This window comes from Hemiscyllium ocellatum, chromosome 34 (assembly GCF_020745735.1).
Source record: "Hemiscyllium ocellatum isolate sHemOce1 chromosome 34, sHemOce1.pat.X.cur, whole genome shotgun sequence".
Taxonomy (NCBI): Eukaryota; Metazoa; Chordata; class Chondrichthyes; order Orectolobiformes; family Hemiscylliidae; genus Hemiscyllium; species Hemiscyllium ocellatum.
In genome coordinates, this window is record NC_083434.1 from 35668273 (window position 1) to 35691356 (window position 23084).

Genomic DNA, 23084 nt, shown 5'->3' on the forward strand with positions numbered 1-23084 from the left:
TAGGACCGGGATCAAAGATGGTACTTGGGATCATTACAGTTTGATGTCATTGCAGTTTGATGACCTCCACAGTTTCCATGATGGGCTTGTGAAAAGAGGGATAGGCAAAAGCTTCGTTTTTTTCCAAATAAGATAATTGTCATAATTAGTTGAGTCGTGGGAGAAGGAATTTCTGTATATCCATTTCCTTGCCCTTCAAGGGAAACTAGTATTGGATTTACTGTTGTGCTCCTGGGACTGTAAATTAATTAAACTCAGCCCTTTCTTATTGAGGTTACCTACCGCTGCAGGCCATGATATAATCCAAGGTACAGTCTTCTCGGGTACAGTTTGGAAGTGGAAAGTCTTATAAAGACATAAAAACAGAAACTTCCTCAAAGGGCACATTTGCTGTACAAAGGGTTAGAACATACTGTTCTCTCACCTCTAGGCTCTACAATAGAATCAAACCAAAACATATGGGATGAAAATCTGCTCTTTCTGGCAGTGGTTAAGAACTCTACCTTCTGTGTTTAAATTCATTGAGCCTTCTATCCAATGAGCATAAATCCACAGGACAAAATAACAGCCTGTTTTGGTACAATTTGTACAAACTTAACAATTTATACATAACAAACCATAAAAATATGCAATAAATGGGGAGGGGGAGGCATGATGGTAATGTTGCTGGATGAGTAATACAAAATCCTGAACTAATTTTCTGGAACCGTGGGTTCCAACTCCAAAATTTGAATTCAATTTTTAAAATCTGGAATTTTAAAAAAATGGCATAATGGCAACCATTAACCGCTGTCGATTGTCGTAAAAACAACCTGGGTCATTAATGTCCCTTAGGGAAGGAAATCTGCCATTCTTACCCAGTCTGGCATACTGTGACTCCCAAATCTACAGCAATATGGTTCACTCTTAACCGCCCTCTGGGTAATTTAGGGATGGGTAATAACTGCTGGCCTAGCTGGCGATATCAGCATCCTGTGAATAGATTTAAAAATAAATAAATAAATGCAAACTCATATTAAGGCAGGTGAGTTTTTTTGTAAATACAAGTTTTGTGAACTCATTGTGCAGTTTTGACATTTTACAAACTAAAGAATATGCATTGGGACTTTCAGGTTGCCTGTGTAATTGTGCATGAATATGGACCTCTGCATTGTTTGGAGGTCAATCCTTGGGATTTGACACAATTGGGGCATGTCACAGATGCTGCATACTCTGGATTAGGTGGTGCTGGAAAAGCACAGCAGTTCAGGCAGCATCTGAGGAGCAGTAAAATCATTGTTTTGGGCAAAAGCCCTTCATCAGGACTACTTTCCACACTTGTATTCCTGATGAAGGGCTTTTGCCCAAAACATCGATTTTCCTGCTCCACGGATGCTGCCTGAACTGCTGTGCTTTTCCAGCATCACTAATCCAGAATCTGGTTTCCAGCATCTGCAGTCATTGTTTTTACCTACAGATCCTGCATACCCTTGGATTACAGGTACTCCTCTTAGTTGAGTGCCAGGGGTATAGTGGATTTGTGGTTTCTATTTCCACGCTACCACAGGGACGCAGTTTGGGCATATATGGTGGGGTTTGAGTTGTAGGACTGCAAGGAAAAGATTATCAGGCCAGCAGGTAACCTTTGACCTCCAGGCTGAATCCATACACTCCATCATGGTCCATACATAATTGACCCATGCGTTTGTTGTGGAAAGTATTGTGCTTCATCAGAGTGAGGAATGCACCTTCATTCTAATTTTTATTGACTTTGTGTAAGGAAGAAAGTATATTTTTGGGAGTTTGTGGGGAATGAAATGGAACGTGAGGTTGACTGCCAGCAGTAACTTTGGAAAGGTGATGTTGAGTCGCCCACTTTGAAGTGATGCAATCCATCTGGTCTGGGTACACCCACAAGTACTGTGAGGGATTTACATGGTTTTGAACCGTGACAACAAAAAAATGATATAGTTTCAAGACATGTTAGTGTATGTTCTTGAGGAGAACTTGCTGTAAAAAGGGTTTAGGTGAGTTTCTGCAATGTATTTCAATATGGTATGCACTGCTTTCACTGCAACAGTAGTTATTAAATATTTAAGTTGGTGCAAGGGATGCCAGTCAAACAGTTTGCTTTGACCTGGATAGTGTTGACTTTATTAGATTAGATTTAATTACTTACAGTGTGGAAACAGGCCCTTCGGCCCAACAAGTCCACACCGACCCACCCATACCCCTACATTTACCCCTTACCTCACACTACGGCAATTTAGCATGGCCAATTCACCTGACCCGCACACCTTTGGACTGTGGGAGGAAACCGGAGCACCCGGAGGAAACCCACGCAGACACGGGGAAACTCCACACAGTCAGTCGCCCAAGGCGGGAATTGAACCCGGGTCCCTGGCGCTGTGAGGCAGTAGTGCTAACCACTGTGCCACCGTGCCCACCCATGGACAGACAGAATTGATCCTGCTCTGAACTGGCCATTCAGAGCAGTAATTGCCTTCACTTTTCTAACTTGCCATTTTACCTCAAAGGGCCTCGCCATCCTAATCTGGAAGATCATCAAGTAAATCACATCACAAATATTTGGAGTTTTACAGTGTTGTCCTCTATTTTTAAAAAAAAGACAATACAATGATAAAATAAACATCAGAAATCATCATAATTAAAATCATCTTTTGGTGTGAAATAAAATGAGAGAGAATCATCTTTACACATTTGAAGCTTGAACCTTTCTTCTGCTCTCCCTCTCTCCCCCATGGAATAAAGGCTTTCAGACTGGGGTCGAGGGACAAAACTAGGTGGAAGGAGGGTCAAACAGGGTTTCACAAAATTATATAAGTCATTTGGCAGACCTTGAGCCAGAGATTCTTGAGTGTTGATGGACTTGCATTTCTCCAGGCAGGTGGAGAATCACTCTCCTGACTTGTCCCTTGTAGATGTTTGGAAACTGAGGAACTTAGCTATTTGCCACAGAATTCATGGCTTCTGAACTGCTCTTCCAGTGACAGTAGCTCAATTGATGTCAGTAATCATTCACCCAAGAATATGCCGACCTTGGAAATTCTGTGGGTAATGAGTTCTGTACTTCCTTATGATGAGTCCGATTGCATCTCCAACAACACATCTTGCACATATTTCCAGGAGAAAGTGAGGACTGCAGATGCTGGAGATCAGAGACAAAAAGTGTGACTGATGAAGGGTTTATGTGTGAAACATCAACTTTCCTGCTCCTCAGATGCTGCCTGATCTATTGTGCTTTTCCAGCGCCTCAAGTTTTGACACATATTTCCAGGAGGCAGAATTAGCCATTGCCATTGAAATCGCTGGCATATCTACGCAAATGGTCATGAGCAATTGAGGGAGAATTGTACAGTTCATTGTACTGACTTTCCTTATACAAATTGGATGCATGTTTATTTCAGAACCATTAGATTTTCAAAGCAGACAAAAATAAAAACAACGTTCACATACTTTGTATGATAACCCTCAACCTTGAAAGATTGAAGTAATAGAAGTTTTTCTGCTAGACTCAAGACTGTAATCAATCTCTTAATAAATTCTGTATTCAGGATTTTTGAACAGAAAAAAATGTGTTGATTCAGTTTGCAGGTGGGAAGCATAATTTCTTGCATTTCAGCTGCTGGCATTCCATTGGGAATAGTCACCAAAAGGAAGTTTTATTAGATAACTGAGTATGGCTTTAAAAAAGATGGCAACACAGCAGAATAAAGGAGAATAGAATTTATAAGGTATGGAATGGGAGGTTGTGGCCCTATTGAACTGAATGGAAAAATTCATTCAGTACAACTCAGTGGAGAGTTTTTTTTGCGAATACGCTTGGAGTTATAATAAAGGAATCAATATTAGATGAACTAGGCAGTCAGAAAATGCTGCTTATGTGTGTAATAGGGATATTTATAATCATATGGTGAGCTTAACAAACTAGAGGTCTCATTCAGGGCCTGTGCCAATTCTGGTTCATTACTGACAATACTATTGAGGAAACAAAATTCTCCAGGGGGAAATTTTCAAAACATGCTGTTCCCTCTACTTTCCCTTCCAAAAACATGAACCCATAGGGTGAGGATTTTTTGCCGAGAGTATGATTTTATAAGAACAACCTTATTCAGTTTTTAGACACATCAAAAACCAACTCCTTAAAATACCTAGACTAGGTTGGGGAATTGATTGATTGATCAGGACGAACAACTTAGAAGTTAAGGCAGGACCCAGTTGTTTCTGGCCTCTGAAATAAAACAAAAAAACTGTGGATGCTGGAGATCTGAAACACATAAAATCAGAAATTACTGGAGAATTTCAACAATCTGACATCTTCTGTGGAGGGAATATAGAGTTAACATTTCGAGTCCAGCAACTGATCTGGTCTCTGTTGTGTGACCTTGCTGTACACAAATTGCCTGCATGTATCTTTACAGTAAAAGTACTTCATTCCACAGTACTTAACTAATTATGCACATATTGTGACTTCCTGATGTTGTAATAGTGTCCAAATAATGATGAATCTTTCTCTTTCGTTCTCAACAACCTTTCCTTCCCTTTGAGCAAATGGAACTGGTCAGATGACATTGGGATGTACTGAGCAAAATCTTGAAAGGAATATGAGCTGGTTAAAGCAGATACAACAGAGCCAGGGTTTCCATATTACAGATGTTCAGGGTCTTGTATCTTAAATAATGGTGAATGAGACCAGGATGTTGAAGTCCTGCCCCATTACCATCAGATCTCTTTTCACCTGTAGGATGAACTCAGTGCTGAATCAAATCAGTCCCCATTTTCATTTAGAGACCTTAACCCAAGTATGGGAAACACAAATTTCGTAGTATATTTAAATGCCCTTGATGGGCAGATAACTCCTACGAAACTGGACAGCTGTAAAAAATGTACATACCCAGTCATTTAAAGCAAAATTAAAATAGGATGCGCTACGTCAGTGATTGTTCGAAAAAGCTGTTCTGCTGTTAAGTGGTATTTGCTGATATTTTCTCAAACGCAATCATTAGCTCATTATAATGCTTGACTGCTTTCCATAACTCAGAATTCTTTCAACAGAAGATGTCCTAAATTCATACTTTTAATTGATAATAAGATTATTAAAGAATTTGCTGTTGTTGTAAGGTTATGAATATTATTTTGCGGTTTTTTTAAGTTTTGAATGAGTTTCCATGAATGTGAGTATTTTTTAATATAGTGAATATAGCCATTTACATAGAATATAGAACGGTACAGCACAGTACAGGCTCTTCAGCCCTCGATGTTGTGCCAACCTTTTATCCTACTTTAAGATCAAACCACCCAACATATTCTTCATTTTACTATCATCCATGTGCCTATCCAGGAGTCACTCAAATGTCCCTAATGTAGCTGACTCTACGACCATTGCTGGCAATGCATTCCATGCACCCACCACCCTCTGTGTAAAGAACCTACCTCTGACATCTCCCCTAGGAGCAGTGGTCCGAAAGCTAGCGGTTCCAAATAAACCTGTTGGAATATAACCTGTGGCATGTGATTTTTAACTTTGTAAAACTGAACACAATATTCCAAGTGTGGTCTAACCAGGGCTCTATAGAGCTGCAGCATAACCTCACAGCTCTTAAACCCAAGCCCCCTACTAATGAAAGCCAACACACCATACGCCTTCTTAACAACCCTATCAACTTGGGTAAAAAATGAGGTCTGCAGATGCTGGAGATCACAGCTGAAAATGTGTTGCTGGTTAAAGCACAGCAGGTTAGGCAGCATCCAAGGAATAGGAAATTCGACGTTCCCGAAACGTCGAATTTCCTATTCCTTGGATGCTGCCTAACCTGCTGTGCTTTAACCAGCAACACATTTTCAGCTATCAACTTGGGTGGCAACTTAAGGGACCTATAGATGTGGATCCCAAGATCCCTCTGTTCCTCCACACTGCCAAGAATCTTGCCTTTAACCCTGGAATCTGCATTCAAATTCGACCTTCTAAAATGAATCACTTCAAACTTTTCCAGGTTGAACTCCATCTGCCACTTCTCAGTTTGGGTCTGCATCCTGTCAATGTCCCATTGCAACCTACAACAGCCCTCCACAGTATCCACCATTCCACCAACCTTTGTGTCATTGACAAACGTACTAACCCACCCTTCCACTTTCTCATCCAAGTCATTTATAAAAGTTACAAAGAGCAGATGTTCCAGAACAGATCCTGTGAAACACCACTCATCACTAGCCCCAGGCTGATAGCTTTCTATCCACTACCACCCTCTGTCTTCTATGGGCCAGCCAATTCTGTATTCAGACAGCCAAATTTCCCTGTATCCCATGCATCCTTACTTTCTGAATGAGCCTACCATGGAGAACTATCAAACACCTTGCTAAAATCCGTATACACCACATCCACTGCTCTACCTTCAATGTGTTGACTAAGGCTTGTGAGCCATGACCTGTCCCTCACAAAGCTACAGTGATTATCTCTAATCAAGCTATGCCTTTCCAAATAATTGTAAATCCTGTCTCTCAGAATCCTCTCCAATAATTTGCGCTCCACCGATGTAAGTCTAACTGGTCTGTAATTCCCAGAGTTATCCCTCTTTCCTTTTTTGAACAAAGGAATAACATTTGCCACCCTCCAATCATTTGGTATTACAGCAGTGGACAGAGAGGATGCAAAGATCATTGCCAAAGGCGCAGCACTCTCTTCCCTCGCTTCCCATAGTCATCTTGGGCATCTGGCTGCGGGGGCTTATCTATCCTCATATTTTCAAAATTTCAGCACATCCTCCTTCAATCTGTTTGAGCATATTAGCCTGTTTCATGCTGTCCTCACAAACAACAAGGTCCCTCTCAGCAGTGAATACTGAAGCAAAGCATCAATTAAGGACCTCCCCTATCTCCTCTGACTCCAGGCACAATTTCCCTCCACTATCCCCGATCAGCCGTACCCTCACTCTGGCCATCATTTTGTTCCTCACATAAGTGTAGAACACCTTGAATTTTCCTTAATCCTACCTGCCAAGGCTTTTCCATGCCCCTTTCTAGCTCTTCTAAGTCCAGTCTTCAGTTCCTTCCTGGCTATCCTGTAACCCTCTAGAGCCCTGTCTGATCCTTGTCTCCTCACCCTTAAGTAAGCTTCCTTCTTCCTCTTGAAGAGATTTCCACATCTCTTGTCATCCAAAGTTCCTTCACCCTACATTCCTCCTTGCCTCAAAGAAGCAAGCCTATCCAGCATCCGCAGTAAGTACTCCCTAAACAACCTCCACATTTTGTGTGTGTCTTTCTGAGAATATCTGTTCCCAATTTTTGCTACACAGTTCCTGCATAATAGCATTGTAATTCCCCCTCCCCCAATTAAATTCTTTCCCATATCGTCTGCTCCTATCCCTCTCCATGACTATCGTAAAGGTCAGAGAGTTGTGATCACTATCACCGAAATGCTCTCCCACAGAGAGGTCTGACACCTAACCTGGTTCATTGCCAAGCACAAAATCCAATATGGCCTTCCCTCTAATTGGTCTATCCACATATTGAGTCAGAAATCTTTATTGGACACACCTGACAAAATCTGCTCCATCCAAATGGTGGCACAGTGGTTAGCACTGCTGCCTCACAGCACCAGAGACCTGGGTTCAATTCCTGCCTCAGGCAACTATCTGTGTGGAGTTTGCACATTCTCCCTGTGTCTGTGTGGGTTTCCTCCGGGTGCTCCGGTTTCCTCCCACAGTCCAAAAATGTGCAGGTTAGGTGAATTGTCCAGGCTAAATTGCCCGTAGTGTTACGTGAAGGGTAAATGTAGGGGAATGGGTATGGGTGGGTTGCTCTTTGGAGAGTCAGTGTGGACTTGTTGGGCCGAAGGGCCTGTTTCCACACTAAGTAATCTAATCTAATCTAATTTCATCAAACTATTTGTACCAAGGAGGTTCCAATCAATATTAGAGAAGTTGAAGTCATCCATGATTACAATCCTGTTACTTCTGCACCTTTCCAAAATCTGCCTCCCAATCTGTTCCTCCATGTCTCTGTTGCTGTTGATGAGGTCTATAGAAAACTCCCAATAAAGTGACTGCTCCTTTCTGACTTCCATCTATACTGACTCAGTAGACAAACCCTCCTTGATGACCTCCCTTTCTACAGCTATTATGATTCTGCAGCTGTGGTACTATCCCTGATTAGCAATGCCACTCCCCCACTTCTTTTACCTCCCTCCTTACCCCTTTAGAAACAACTAAACCCTGGAACGTCGACAATTGTTGCTGCCCCTGTGATATCCAAGATTCCGTAATGGCCACATCTTATCTCCCAAGTATTGCTCCATGCTCTAAGTTCATCACCCTCACTCCTGACACTTCTTGCGTTAAAACAGACAAACTTCAACCCATCACATTGATTGCAACTTTGCCCTATCAACTGTCTATCTTTCCTTACAGATTCTCTACACACTGTATCAGCCTGTTCACCAGCTACCCCCTCCTCTGACCTGTAGGTCCAGTTCCCATCCCCCTGCCAAACTAGTTTAAACATTCCCAAAGAGCCCTCCCATTTAGGTATTTATTTTATTTCATCTTATCGTAGTTGTTGAGGTCTTCTCAGGGTAGATGCAGGGTGATTTTGAATTTAAGGTGTTTGGGGAAAGGGAAAAGGTGGGCACTGTTGACATGGGATGAGTGGGCAGCCTCAGTTGGCATAAGTTTGCATTTGGTTGGTGTAGGGGCTTTAGGGGATCCTGAGGATTGATAGAGGCATGAGTTGACATGAAGTTGGCATGGAAGCTGTAAAGAATCATGGGAATTGTGTGAGGGGTGGAGATGGGATGTGAGGGGTGGAATCTGAAGTCTAAATGGAGCTGATTCTACTTATTTAGTCTAACAGTGCACATTCTTCCAAAACCCGTGTAAAGTCTTAGAATCATACAGCATAGAAACAGGCCCTTCATCCCAACAAATCCATGCTGACTAACAAACACCAGATGAGAAGTTTTCCAACTCGCGCTAACTGCCTTGGAAGTGAAAATTGTGGCTCTGTGCCTCTCTAATTTGAGATTGGTGCTTTCCCATATCAAGCGTTTCTTGCTCGGCTTAATGTATAAATTCCTGTGCAATTCACTGGGTTTTGAGCACTGGTGGTGCAATGGTAGTGTCCCTACCCCCTGAACCAAGGGACCAGGGTTCAAATCCCACCTACTCCAAAGGTGTGTATTTACTTCTCTGAACAGGTTGTTTAGGAAAGTAGGATAAATAAACTCCATGTATAATAGCTTCTGAACAGAAACAAATGTTGAAATGTGAGGGTACAGTTTATAATGCTCCATATTTCTGCTTTCAGTTGATTGGGCAGTAGTCAGCCATTTAGCCTGGAGTTAAAGAAAGATTTGTTCCTATTACTTCAGGTATTCTTATGGCAGTGCATGATTTTTAATGACCCTTGTCTTCATTATTCACATTAAACTCCAGAGTATAAAAGTCAGGGCATTAATTCACAATATTTGTTAAACAATAACACATCCACTGACAGTGTTCCCAGTTTCTGAAGTTTGTATTTGAATCCTTTGAATCCTAATTTAACCAGACTAAAGGTATCATTCTCTGCTGTTATTTAGACGAGCTGATACTTAAATACAGTGTGATGCAAAATGTGAATATATCAATGTAATTTACTTTAGTGTTTGGATTTTGAAATCGCGGCATATGGTTCTTGGGATGTGTTTGTGAGGTGGTTTAATGATTAACCTGCCAGTGTTTCTGGAGCAATGACATTTTTGAACCCATGCATGTGTGACAGTAAGAGAGTCACTGGAGTGATAATAGAGTTTTGTGTGCACTATCAGAATTTTGTGATTGGATAAAGTAAGCATTGAAAAGAATTAGCTTGCTTTCAGTTTTGAAGAATCTAGAATTAATTTATTTTCTTTGATTATGGGGACAACCCCATAGTCTGGAAAGGTTTTATTTTCAGTTCACAGAAGTCCTGGTTGAAGTTAAATGAAAGAATCAGTTTCTCCAGAAGAAAGGAGGTAATTCAGAACAATTAGGGAATAGGTTACCTCAGTACAAGTGTTTAGTTTGAAAGTTACGGACTAGAAGTGTTTGAATAGAACCCTGAAAGAGCTAGTTGAAGCGAAGAACATTTAAGCTCAGTGTGTGAGTAATTGAGGTCAAACCTAACAACTCTCAGGACCAGAAATTTGAAAGAAACAGTAAATCAGACTTATTGATGTGATAGAGAAGGGAACTTGCTCTTGTATTTGAGCACTGTAAAGTAATGGTGTTGGGATAGATGTGATTGTATGTTTACTGGCTTGGTTTATTCTATTGTAACTAATTATTTTACATGATATATTTCTGTTTATGGTTAAAAGTAAATCTGTAGAATTATGTGCTTATGTTTCAATGAAAGACTACCTTGTTTAAAAAGTCTGGTCCATCAAGCCACATTTCAAACTGGAATGTAACCTGTCTAGCAATAACATCAGCTGAATCATCATAATAGCTAAGCTGAATTCTAGCTTATGTTATAATAGTGGCCATAATTCAAAAGGCACTTCAACGTGCTTGAACGTGCTTTGCAGAATCTTGAAATAATGAAAGGTGCAAAATGAAATCAAAGGGCAGAACCTTACAGTGGCCTGAACAACATGGGTTATGGCCAGATTTGTGGGAATATCAGTGAAAAGTTTCAGTGAGAAGTATCTTGCCATTAGGAACATCTCACTTTCATGTCTCATGCTTTTTACAAGAGACTTGATGAGTTGCCATTTAAAGGGGATTATTACTTGTTAAATTCCTCGTTAACTGCCAAATTCACCTCATTAATATTCAGCTTTCTATCTTATGAAATGGGAAACAGAGTCAGTAACTGGTGGATTCAGCTCATAGCTTGTTCAAAGGACCTTAATAGAGTCATAAAGATATACAGTATGGAAACAGACCCTTCAGTCCAACTCATCCATGCCAACCAGACATTTCAAACTGACCTCGTCATATTTATGTTAGATATCATGCACCAGTATCTCAGGGCTCACTCAATGGTCCCCAGACACATGCATTGGCATTCTATGTGTACCAATCTCTCAGTACCCACATGGCACATTTTTATCCACTTACTAGATGCTTCTGCGCATCAGTGCTACACCCCACATTACACCAGCAATTATCATTGTAATGCTGCAGCAGGGACATTGTGTTCAGGCACACAAACTCAGCTCATTGGCTGAACTAGACTGCAACTCTGGGGTCTTTGCTCACTGTCACAGCATTCACTTATTTTGAGCCTACCAGAGTTACAGCATCCCTGCCTTGCCTTGCCTTTACCTCTAACCACCAACTTCAGAAACTCTGTGTAGCTGAGGCAGAAAACTGTGATACCATCTAAGAACAAAGGTGCAAGGTTTTCAATAGACCATTTGAAACAGTTCAAGAATCACTAAAGAGCAGTTGAAGGATTATAGTGAGCTGAAGATGATGAGAGAGAGAGAGAAGCAGGCTGTCTGCAGGAAAGTGCTGCTATTAAACAGTGTCTACTGAGCAAGCCCTAGTTCTGTGCTGCTGAAGCAGAAGGAGAATTCTGAGAAAATTTGCAAAGCCCTGCATTGTTAGGACTTGAAGGAAGTCCTTGAAACCACAAAGGGCTCAGGAGCAGCATGCGAGCAATAATATCTCAGTGCAGGTGACAGTGAGGGTGATGGAGTAACTTTTAAAAAAATCCCAAAGTTAGATCTTCAAAAGAGAACACTAATAATCCTTTGTAAAGTTTTAATGAGATTTGATGACCCAGTGTGTAAATGATCTTGAGAATGGTTGAGAAATCTATGGGATCTGTCTTGACTGTATGTATTATTTGATATGCCCTGTAGTATGTTCAACCACAAGTAAGGTTACATGGAGGACTCTCCTTCTCAACCTCTCCCCATGCCTGACGCATGGTGACCCTCAGAATAATCCACCACCTGTCATCTCTCTTTAATGAGAGAACAGCCCTATGGTCCAGTAGGACTATGGAGACTTTACCAATCACAGTTTATCTGTTAATCATATTTACCTTGGTTTAATGCTGGATGTTTGAATATAAATTGTTTATATTGTAGATTGTATTGCTGTTCTAACTTTCTGTATAGTAAAGGTTATTGTAATTTGAAAAATACTGTGGAATCCTGGACTTTATTTTCTTAGTCCCTGGAATTTCATATTTTGTCCACTTTAAAAAAGGTTACTGCTCTGTAGCCAGATTATAATATAAATTTGGTGGACTAGTCCAGACTCATAACATACTATATTAGAAATTCAAAGCAGGTTTTTAAATTCAGTGATTTATCTAACACTAATTGTTGCATGCTGACCAGCCAATCATATTATCTGTTTTAATTAATTTTCACACCAATTAAAGAATGGAGAGCTAAATTTCACAGTAGCAGGCAACCAATTTTAGGAACGAAGGGTAAGAGTGAAGGGCAAACAACAAGACCTTGCTTTTTTGCGCAACCCTAATGTAAATAAATGTTTCTGAGGTGCTTCACAAATAGGTGTAACATTCTTCAGTCAGTCTGTCTGCCTCCAGCATCTTATTGTATAAAGGTGGCTATCAGTTATCTTTTAATCTGTATAAATTAAATAATGGAAGTGGTTTCTCAGGTCTTTGCTACCATGTTCGCAGTAGGATAATTTAAAAGGAAAGGACTAAATTGCATCAAGTAGATTTTGTTCTGTTGTCAACAAGATGCCACATTTGAACTTACCCTTTCCTTTTCTCCTCAAAGTTATTTTGATACTGAACTGAAGTTAAATTTTAAATGGAGAGGATTAATTTTATTTAATGAATGTGAATCACTGAAGCCAAGTGTTAGCCTCCTCATTTACGGAGAGTAAAAATGATTAGTCCACCACTTAGTCTGTGGAGGGAGGAGAAGTTCCATGGTAATGTATAGCATTGTTTGTGTCTCTCTACAGGTACATAAGGGGTTCGTACTGAGACCCCAGGGATCCTGGCTTGTCCTAAACCACTTAGCAATGATCACTATCTTCATAGTTAAAAATCACACAACACCAGGTTGTAGTTCAACAGGCTAATTTGGAAGCACTAGCTTTCGGAGCGCTGTTCCTTCATCAGGTAGTTGTGGAACAGAACAACAGGACACTGCAAAAGATTACAGTGTCGTGCAACTGAAATATTTGTTCAATATATCATTTCAATTTCATGACGCTGTAATCTTTTGCTATAAATTTTGTATCTTGTGATCCTGCTCCACAACTGCCTGATGAAGGAGCAGCGTTCCTAGAAGCTAGTGCTTCCAACTAAATCTGTTGGACCATAACCTGGTGTTGTGTGCTTTTTAACTTTGTCCACCTCAGTCCAACATCAGCCCCTCCACACCATCACTATCTCCATGGTAGACCATCCTGTCATTTGACAGATAGTGTTTATTAAAAGAGTTTGTTGGTGACATCCTATACTTCCCATTCTTTGCTTCAAAGATTGTGTGCTGAGACAGTTGTAGGGACACCTATAGTGTTGTTAGGAAAGATGTTCAAGGATTTTAATCTGTGAAATGACATGATTTGGAAACAAATTTATTGATGGTGATGTTCCCCTGCATAAATTGCCCTTATACTACTAGGTGGTAGAGATTGTCGGTTTGATAGGTGCTATTAGAGAAGTCTTGGTAAGTTGATACTGTGCATCTTGTATATAATACTGCTGCCATTGTGGATTGGTGAAGGAGAGAGTGTGAATGTTGAAGATAATAAGCGACTGGTTTGTCCTGGACGTTGTTGAGCTTCTTTAGTGTTGTTGGAGCTGCATACATCCAGGTGAGTGGAAAGTATTCCATTTCAGATTTGACCTCTGCCTTAGAGTTGGTGGCTTATGCACTGGGGAGAGAGAAGAACCTTGGTTCGGCCAATTCTGGAATATTATGTACAGTTCTGATCTCCCTCCTATCGGAAGGATGTTGTGAAACCTAAAAGGGTTCCAAAAAGATTTACGACGATTTTGTCCAAACCCTTCCTATTCATGTACCCATCCAAATGCCTTTTAACTGTTGCGATTGTACCAGCCTCCACCTATTCCTCTGGCAGCCCATTCCGCATAGGCACCACCCTCTGAGTGAAAAGGTTGCCCTTAGGTCTCTTTTATATCTTTTCTCTCTCACCCTAAACCTATGTATGCCCTCTCGATCTGGACTCTCCCACCCCAGAGAAAAGACCTTGTATATTTACTTTATCCATGCCCCACATGATTTTATAAACCTCTATAAGGTCACCCCTCAGCCTCCGACACTCCAGGGAAAACTGCCCAAGCCTATTCAACCTCTCCCTATAGCTCAAATCCTCCAACCCTGGCAACATCCTTGTAAATCTTTTCTGAACCCTTTCAAGTTTCACAGCATCCTTCCAATAGGAAGGAGATCAGAATTGCATGCAATATTGCAAAAGTGGCCTAACCAGCTGCAACATGGCCTCTCAACTCCTGTACTCAATACTCTGACCTATAAAGGAAAGCGTACCAAACGCCTTCTTCACTATCCTATTGACCTAGAACTCCACTTTCAAGGAGCTGTGAACCTACACTCCAAGGTCTCTCTGTTCAGCAACACTCCCTAGGACCTTACTATTAATGTGTTTGAGTCCTGCTAAAATTGCTTTCCCAAAATGCAGCACCTCGCATTTATCTAAATTAAACCCTATCTGCCACTCCTCAGCTCATTGGCCCACCTGATCAAGATCCCATTGTAATCTGAGGTGACCTTCTTTGCTGTACACCACACCTTCAATTTTGGTATCATCTGCAAACTTACTAACTATACCTCTTATGCTCACATCCAAATCATTAATATAAATGACGAAACTTAGTGGACCCAGCACTGCTCCTTGTGGCATCCACTGGTCACAGGCCTCCAGTCTGAAAAACAACCCTCCACCACCACCCTCTGTCTTCTACCTTTGAGCCAGTTCTGTATCCAAATGGCTAGTTCTCCCTGTATTGTATGAGATCTAACATTGCTCACCAGCCTCCCATGGGGAATCTTCTCGAATGCCTTACTGAAGTCCATATAGAGCACATCCACCACTCTGCCCTCATCAATCCTCTTTGTTATTTCTTCAAAAAGCTCAATCAAGTTTGTGAGAAATGATTTCCAACGCACAAAGCCATGATGACTATCCCTAATCAGTCCTTGCCTTTCCAAATACATGTACATCCTGTCCCTCAGGATTCCGTCTAACAACTTGCCCACCACCGACGTCAGGCTCACTGGTCTATAGTTCCCTTGCTTGTCCTTAACCCGTTTATTAAATAGTGGCACCCCATTAGCCAGCCATCAGTCTCCGGCACTTCACCTGTGACTGTCAATGATACAAATATCTCAGCAAGGGGCCCAGCAATCACTTCCCTAGATTCCCACAGAGTGTAGAATACACCTGATCAGGTCGTGGGGATTTATCCACTTTATGCGTTTCAAGACATCCAGCACTTCCTCCTCTGTAATGTGGACATTTATTTCAAGATGTCACTCTATTTCCCCACATTCTATATCTTCCATGTCCTTTTCCACAGTAAACCCTGATGCAAAATACTCATTTAGTATCTCCCCTGCGGCTTCACACAAAGGCCGCCTTGCTGATCTTTGAGGGACCCTATTCTCTCCCTAGTTATCCTTTTGTCCTTAATGTATTTGTAAAACACCCTTTGAATTCTCCTTAATTCTATTTGCCAAAGCTAACTTATGTCCACTTTTTGCCCTCCTGATTTCCCTCTTAAGTATACTCTTACTGCCTTTATACTCTTCTGAGGATTTACTCAATCTATCCTGCACATCTGACATATGCTTCTTTTTTTGTCTTAACCAAGCCCTCAATTTCTTTAGTCATCCAGCATTCCCTACACCTATCAGCCTTTCCTTTAACCCTATGGAGATATACTGTCTCTGGATTCTTGTTACCTCATTTCTGAAGGCTTCCCATTTTCCAACTGTCCCTTTATCACCGAACATCTTCCCCCAATCAGCTTTTGAAAGTCCTTGCCTGCTTAGTTAAAATGTAATATTCATGAAATGACAACAAATTATAGTTAAACAGATAGAGAATGTGCAAATCAAAAGCAAGTTGATAAATTTATTTGAGATATTAAAGATACACGGACAACCAGTCGACAGTAAGAAGGCAACAAAAATTGCCAATAAAAGCACAGACACCAGTGGAATCTGTCCAAGGATTATTCAAAAATTCGAAGCTAATCTGCTGAATTTGTACTGACATAATAAAAACATAAGGCTTAAAATGATTGTATTTAACCCATTCAGCAACATTTATGTGTTCAAATTCCTCTTGTCTTCTTTTATAGGCTGGTAGCACTCTGAGAAAACCTAAGATCAAGTTCATAGATCTCCTCAGAGTTAGCACTGCCCGCTGAAAAAAAGGCAATTTGCCATTACTACTAGGAAGGTATTTTATAATTGTTAACAAGAAAAGCCTTCTTCAGACGTGTCTACCACTTGTAAGCATTTTAGCTCTTGCTGCTGTGTATTGAAGTAAAATCACGGAGGGCAAAGGATTGAATCACTTAGAATGCTAGGATCAGTGAAGTTAAAAATCACACAACACCAGGTGTTGTATGATTTTTAATTTTGTGCACCCAGTCCAACACCGGCATCTCCAAATCAGGATTAGTGAAAGTATTCATCAAAGTAAGATTTTATCATTTTCAAACTTTTTATAACAGCTTTTTAAAAAAACAAGTTGATATAGTCAAGACTTTGTTACTTGTCAAATGTATTGCATATGTAACCTAAAAATAGATTATACTTTGAAATATTGCCATTATTTAAATTCATTTAAATTTTATATTTTAACAGGTTAAGATGGCTATATTTCTTTAATTCATGTTTGATAGAGAACTCACAACAATAAAAATTAATAAAGCTAGAAAGTTTCTGATGAACTGTGCCAGTACTCAAGTTTAGAGAGGGGTTTCTGATTCTTTTTGTGGTTTTCTATATATGTGAGCTAACATAATATGTATCAAAGCTAGTTAGATTAAGTCAGATGTCTTGAAAATAATTTACATGACTGTTCACAAAAATAAGATATCATAGGCTTACAGAAGGCTGGATTCTGTGCTTACTGATAGTACTGTACATTACCGCATGGTGGCACAGTGGTTAGCACTGCTACCTCACAGTTCCGGGTTCTATTCCAGCCTCGAGTGACTGTCTGTGTGGAGTTTGCACATTCTCCCCATATCTGCGTTGGTTTCCTCCAGGTTCTCTGGTTTCCTCCCAAAATCCAAAAAGATGTGCAGGCTGGGTGAATTGGCCATGCTAAATTGCCCATCATGTTCAGGGATGTGCAGGTTAGGTGCATTATTTAGGAGTAAATGTAGAATAATAGGGTAGAGGAATGAATCTGGGTGGAATACCTTTTGGAGGGTTGGTGTGAACTTATTGGGCCTATTGGCCTGTTTCCACACTGTAGGGATTCTGTGATGACTCTATTACACAGTTCAGTGACTACACTGTCTCCATGGCACGGAAAGGCATGCACCATGACACCAGAGCAGCACTTGTTGTGATGTCATGTTGTAAAGGTAAAGGCCTATTTGGTCTGGAACCTAGGCCATCATACAAGAGATTCTGAGTAAAAAGCTCTGAATTGAATATTTATTTAAGCAGACGTAGCTGGAAGGTGAATTTTGAAGCAAGGTGGGCCATTTGGCTCTTCAAGCCTCCTCTGCCATTCATAATTATCACAGCAAATTCAATATTAAACATTATTACAGATATTTTTGGTAAAGATGTTATAGATTTCCCATTTATCTGGATAAGATGTTATTTTTCTGTTCTACACTACTCCCCTTGTACCCCATCCTAACCCTACCTCAGTGAGGCATGCAGAAATTTATTTGTTTAAGATGCTGTTGTATCTGAATAGAGCAAAGCTAGAGTTGGTAGGATTTGGGGAGGTGTAGCTGTTGAAAGTTGTAATGTGGCAGAAATAAAGAAGGAAACATTTTTCTTTACCAAAGTACCAGAACCAGAGCTTGATGCTGTTGGCCAAAATCTAAACTGGTGAAAATGGCTTCAGGATTTAATACAACTGACAGAGCAATACCAGCTTCACAGCACATTATATCACAAGAAGCCAAAACAAACTTTGTCTTCTATGGAAAACATAGTTCTTTATATTTTGTTGTGTTCAAAAGAAGTTTCAATCAATTTGGAAAATTAGGAATACCTAATACTTTTTGGTGATTCAACTCAAGTAAAGTTTGAACTGAAAGTCCATCAACAAAAAAATGGAATGACAGGAAGAGTACTAAGATATATTGAAAATGTTCAGCCAACCGATTTATTTAATTTTTACTGTAGGATCTTGTGAATTTGAACATAACCATAACATCCCTTATGCATAAGCATTCAGCTTGCAAGAAACTATTCGTGTGCAGTGGAACCATTGGTGACTTACAAAATTTTTTAAAACGTTATGCTTTTCATAAAGTAGGACATACTTTCATTAAACAGGACAAGCTCCAGTCCTGATGATCATTATATATAGGAAATGAACATAACTGGCTACTTCACTTTTCACATTATGTTGCTGTCTTCTCTAATGAAGCTCTTACAGTTAGCTTTGTGAAATGAAACCAGAAGAAATGGATAAAATGTCTGTGTCCTTGGAAATGGAAAATTAATGGTTTCTCACGTTTTCAGTGTGTTTCATAGCAGCTAGTAATTCCTTGTTTCTCACGTTTTCAGTTTTATCTGAGAAATTTAATGTATTTTTGATTGTTAGTGAAATCTAAATAAACTAAGCTGCGATTGAAACACATTCTCTCATGTTTAAACTTAAGTTTGCATTTAGATTGCCAATTGTACTCTTTTATATAAAGCTCTACAGCCCTTGTAATTGCAGACTCCTGAAACATTTAAGCTCAGAATTTCCAAACGGTACATGGGGAAGACAGGGTTTGTTTGAGCAGTGTTTCATAATTTTTCATTTTTTAAAAGTAAACTTTTAGGGGAAAGGTATTGTCAGTAATGTATCAGCATTGCAGCTATGATTGTGCTAACAGTTAATGTATTTGCTGAACTGCACTCTTACATATTTTTGCACTATTCCAAAATCATGAACAACATTGATTAAATATAATAGATTAACTACATGTCAACCAAAAGGTACAACGAACATATATATTACATATATCTAATATATGAAATATGTGTTTAATGTTTTGTCTGCAAATGTGATCATTGAAATATTATCCGATGAGAAATTGTGGTATTAATGTGTGGCTTACACAGTATTCAAAGACTCTTGTTACTAGGTAACAATAATGCCATGAGGTCCCCAGAACATGAGAGATCATGTATACAGGATCTTCTTCCTAACTAACCAATTGAGGCATAATTGAGGATTCAATCTAAGGTGCTGTCAAGGAGAAGAACACTACGTGTAAAAGTGTGAATGTGTTGACAGGTTTCTCACCCCCACACCTGCCCAACACTACCCTCCCATTCTTGCAACATAATTGCTTAGCTAACTATGCTGTGTTCTGAAAACTGATTGGTGTTGCATGCTGTGAAGCCTCATCTTTCAGAATCCAATTGTTTGCAAGAGCTTTTACACCACTGGTTCCACCCAGCTGTTTTGTGTTGATTTTCTCTCTCTTCCATCAATCTTCTTCTATTATGTAAATTAACTGCATCCAAACATGTATTATCAGGATATAATTGGCATTTAAACCATTTAATTCATGTAAACCATCCATATGATTAGATTCAGAGTTTAACAATGGAGTCCAAGAATGCAATAGAAACAATCCACCTGAGCAGATTGAAAAAGGGGAAGATTGAGACACAAAAAATATAAAAACATCTTCAGTTATATCTAAACTAAAGTGGCAAGTTTCAATCTACTTACAAATGTTGAGACTCCTTCTCCAGTGGGAATTCTGTCACATGAATACCAAAATGTTTTGCTGTGTGTTCCCAACTAAAGCATAATGTCAGGAAATTATCAACAGATAAGCCTTTCATAGCATGGCCTTAGTCATTGAACAGATAACTGAAAAAAACTCAAATACTGGAAATAAAACAGAGAAAACTGAAATAAATTCCGGTTAGTCAGCACATATAAGAGAAAGGCATTTGACATCAGAAGTGGCAAAACATTAGAATAATATTTTGCTCTTTTATGAACAAAAATGATAAGGCCTGTTTAGCAAACCTGGGCAAAGTAATCTTAGGTTGCTGTTGAAATAACTCCACAGAGGCCAGTAACCTATTACAGAGTCACTCTTTATTTATATGTGGACAGTCCATGACACTGATCCAGCTCCCTCAGAGCCACCTCTCAGAGTGAACAAAACCTCTGACACTCTGTTTATATCTGTCAGCCAGGGCTTCCTGATTGGGATGGTTAATCTGGTCCAATCGGGAAACTCATATTCTAGGAGGTTCAACTGGTTGACCTTGTTACAATCACTACATCCCTCCCGCCCTGAGTCCAAGAATATAGGCTGTTTTTTATTGTAGCTCCTCCTGGGATGTTTTAGCACTGAGCCAGGTTCCTCCTGCTCTGCCACAGTAATTCGTCATAGAAGGACAGCTCCATAGTATGCATCAACCAATGGCCCGACAGAAAAAAACAGTTCAAACAGTTTGAAGGCAGGCTTAAAGAAACAGCCCACAGCTTCAGACAATACCAAACTGGGCTGCTTCCTACTTGGTTATAGGCCCACCCCTATGTGCACAGTAACTTGCCTCTTGGGCCCCAGAGTGTCTCGAAAGGAATTCATTCTCCTCTTCAGGTGGCGATGGTGTCTAGGCAGTGACATCTGCCGTGTCCATCTCAGATTCAGAGGTATTTTCAAAACTTGACATCGAGGGAGGACCCATGGTTCTGCAACAGTCAGAAAGGGATTCGAGGAGCTGGGCACATTTGCTCCCACTTTGCATGTTTGCAGCTTTCATATCGTCAAAATGTTTGTTCAGGACCGTCGCACCTACCTGAGCTATATGCATCACTGGACCTGACCTCGCATCGACTATGCCTCTTACCATGCAGGACCATTCCCGTAGCTTGTACACCTAATTTGTCCCATGAAGTAAACTGTCTCTCTTGCTTAGTAGAGTCTTGTGTCCAGTATGCTGTTCCACCTTCCCTGCCCAGGTTCTGGAAGATCACATTTTAACCTGGTGCGGAGTCTTCTCCCCATTCGCAACTCTGCTGGAAATATCCCAGTATTTGCATGAAGGGTGGGCCTATAACCAAGTAGGAGGAGAAAGTGAGGTCTGCAAATACTGGAGATCAGAGCTGAAAATGTGTTGCTGAAAAAGCGCAGCAGGTCAGGCAGCATCCAAGGAACAGGAGATTCGATGTTTCGGGCATAAGCCCTTCTTCAGGGCTATAACCAAGTAGGAACCACCACAGTTTGGTATCGAGTGAAGCTGTGGGCTGTTTCCTTAAGCATGCCTTCAAAGTTTGAACTGCTCTTTCTGCCAGGCCATTGGATGATGCGTCCTTCGATGACGGATACCAGTCAACCTTAGGAAATACTCAAATTGCCTGCTGATAAACGATGGCCAACACTTCCAGGAGTCCATGTATTGCAGAAGATGCACGCTGTTTTTCTATTGTCGTCCCTGTGTTTGACAAAATCTATGCACACCTAGCATCCACAATCACTTTGACCCCATGATAGGACTGACATAGTTGACATGTGATCAAATCCAGGGTTTTTCCCAGCCATTCCAACAAATGTGAGGGAACTGCAGGCGGTCATTTTTGTCCTTGTTGGTACTCTGGGTATTGGCCCACCAACGCGGCTATGTCTGCATCCAGTCCTGATCGTCAGACATAAATTCTCGCCAACAACTTAATTTTGTAAACCCCTGGTAGAGTTTAGCCAGAATCTAGTGGCAACTTTTGCTCGGGACAATCACTCATAATAAAATGCTATCCTCAACTGTGATGTGGTCTGTCCGGGTCCAAAAAGGTTTCACTTTTGGTTTTACTGGTCCTTTGGTTTCCCCCATCACCATCAGCTGTTTCAGTTTTGCCAGGATTAGACTTTCTGCATCCAAAGTGTGATACTTTTAGCTGTGACTGAAAGTACGTGCAGAAAATTTAAAACCATTAGGAATTCTTCCAGTGGTGTAACTGCCAGTGGGAGGCGGCTCGACGTATCTGCATTTGCTACTTGACCTCCTGGACGGTGTTCCAACTTGTAAGTAAAGGACTGAATATTAGAGACCACCGCTGAATTTAGCCTGAGGCTATGGTGGCACTGCCTTGTCCTGTTTAAATAGACCCACCAGGAGTTTGGGGTTTGTTATTATTACAAATTAATGTCTGTAAAGGCATTGATGGAACCTCCTAACTCCAAATATGACCACCAAAGCTTCCTTCTCTCTCTGAGCATATTTACACTCTGCATTAGCCACCATCCTGGATGCAGTCGCTATTGGGTGTTCCTCTCTATTGGGCCACTAATGACCTAATACTGCCCTGAAGCCATACAGGGAGGCATTGCATGTCAATACCAGATCTTGCTGGGATGATTGCGTGCTGATACTTTAGAGAATGATAGCTGTCTCTTCACTTCCCTGAAGGGTATGGCCTGGCTACGCAACCATTTCCAAGGCTGACTCTTTTTTCGAAGTTGATGCAAAGGTGCCAGGATGGAGGCCAGGTTATGTTTAAATTTTCCATAATAGTTCACCATCCCAAGGAGTGGCCTACGTTCTGGTATAGATGTGGGAGCCAGGGCCCTTTTGATCACCTTCATTTTATCTTCCAATGGGGTAATCTGGTCTTGTCGTCTCTGTAGCCCAAGTAGGTCAGTTGAGGTGCCTGGAACACACATTTTTCCCTTCTAAGGCATTCACTGTCCTCGGAGAAAAGTCGAAGGACTATGTCCAAGTTCTCTAACTTTTCCTTATTGATCTTACCAGTTATTAGCATGTCATCTAGATAAATGGCAACCTTGTAAAATGTTCTCCATTGTTCACTGAAAAATCTCACAGGGTGATGTTACCCCAAATGGTAAAATCATATGTTGGTACAAACTTTTATGGGTATTAATTCTAACATACTTCTGCATATCCTCATCGAACCACA

General features: G+C 40.5%; 1 protein-coding gene across 5 annotated transcripts in view; it reads left to right on the forward strand.

The window, feature by feature from the left end:
• fars2 (phenylalanyl-tRNA synthetase 2, mitochondrial) overlaps positions 1-23084 on the forward strand; it is a 446969-nt gene that overhangs the window by 375907 nt on the left and 47978 nt on the right. The gene's annotated exons all lie outside the window — the stretch shown is intronic.